Genomic DNA, 2,089 nt, shown 5'->3' on the forward strand with positions numbered 1-2,089 from the left:
AAGTATTTCCATGAAAAAATCATATATGGATGGAGCATCCCTTACACTATCATTAGAATTTTTCTCAATGGTGCTATTAGTATTATGAATTAGAAAACTTACAAAATTTCAAAGTCAATGGGTTTATATTAAAACCTTGTCGTTTAGAGGAATGAATAATTCATAATGGTATGTTTTTGTATCTTATTCTTTGGTATGTGTGTTGTATAGAAGAATTTTGTGATGGAAATCTTGGAAAAAACAAGAATGATTGATTATGTTTAACTATTAGCATTTTTTCAAACTAGAAGTATAGTATTGACTCATTTTTACTCATTTTAAAAAGTGATATTATCCAATATGTTAATAATTTGAGATTGCAACTTTTTATTTTCTTTAATCAATTAATTAAAATTATAAAATTTAGTTTTCTTGATGATAAGCAAGTGTTTAAGCTTGGGAGGATTTAATATTAGTTTAGCTGTTAATTTGTTAGTGAAAATGTATTATTTTAGTTATTTTTATGCAAAAAATATTGGAAAAGGGGAAATTTTTAAGTACTTGTTAAATAGTGTGATGTTAGATACAGTACCACCTTGGCGCAGTCATTAATACATATGGAATACCCAAATATGGACATGCCATTGCCTAGTCTTTTTTTGACAGCCCCGCATCATCGAAGGAGTTAGCACCACAAAGCCTATTGAACTATCACAACGCTAAGACGATGTAGGATTCAACTATATAAAGCATAGTCTTTATCTACACAATGACACAATGCCAAAAGTCAGCACTGCTAAGCCAAGGAAGTGCCACGTAGAAGCCATAATACTCAATCATCAACAACACCACAATGCTATAGTTATAATAATTTAGGAAAAATTTGAACAATGAATCGATGCATTAATTCATTAGATAATGTGTCCATGTAATTAAGCACTATAGTGGAGGAAGCCCTTTAGCATTGCGACAATATTTTAATTTATGGGTGCCAAAGTGCCAAAATCTATTCTATTTACTTTTCTATAAATAACACATTGATTATGTACATAAGGCAGTTCATTCACATAGTAAATGTTAGAAGTCAGAAAGTTTCTTTGAAATTTCCTTAGAATTTACAACTAAGGAAATTCAAGGAACAATAGATCCACTTCATTAGAGTGTTTGGTCTATTTTTGTAGAAGCAATTCTATAAGTTCAAGGAGTGTAGAGGAGATTATTGAACCATCTAGTGATATTTTTTTCTTATGTACTTCCTTTTATTTTTTACAACGATTAGAAATGAGTTTGCTTCATTTGTTCTTCAAGTCTAGCTAAGTTTTCTTAGTTTGGATTGATTATGTAAATTAAATATGGAATACAAATGATTTCTCTTAATCTTCAAAGTGATGATATGATGTTTTAAATATACTAGTTCTTCATTTGATGTACATAGTAGACATTTGTGTAGTTTATATTAGTTTAAATGTTGAGCCTAGGACTAAGAAATTAGGCGCAACTAATTATGTTTGAATTGTATGATTCAAGCATGGGCATTATGGTTCTTATTTATTAAATTTATAGAAGCAGATTATCATGAGGGGGTAATTAACAATACAATCTTTACTTACTCTTCTAAGATTTTTATCATGAGATAGACTATAGGAGTTCAGAGTGGTATTGAGAGTTAGGCCCTTCCTTTGTCACTTCATGCTTGATTTAGCGGTTGATGATGCATATGCTCTGAATAACATCACATTAAAAAGAAATTCATTAGGAAAAATATAATTTACATTTCATCAATTTAAAACATTTTATTCATATAAGTTAATCCATTATTTTGATATTAATTTTTCCAAAATTTATTGAATCCCCACCAACAATTATTTTTATTTAGTAGGATAATTATTGTAATTATAGTAGACAATATTAATGTGTGTATGTAAACATTCTTCCTTGTGGTATCCATACTCTGCTCATATAAATGCATATATTGGGTGGGGATTTTATAAATTTTTATATCAAAGGAAACCTAAGCTTTATTTAGGGATTGATAAAACCCTAAATCATATTCATAGTTCTTTATGTTACTCCATCACCCCTGATAATTGAGACTTTTAAATATTGATGT

This window comes from Dendrobium catenatum, unplaced genomic scaffold, assembly GCF_001605985.2.
Source record: "Dendrobium catenatum unplaced genomic scaffold, ASM160598v2 fragScaff_scaffold_483, whole genome shotgun sequence".
NCBI lineage: Eukaryota > Viridiplantae > Streptophyta > Magnoliopsida > Asparagales > Orchidaceae > Dendrobium > Dendrobium catenatum.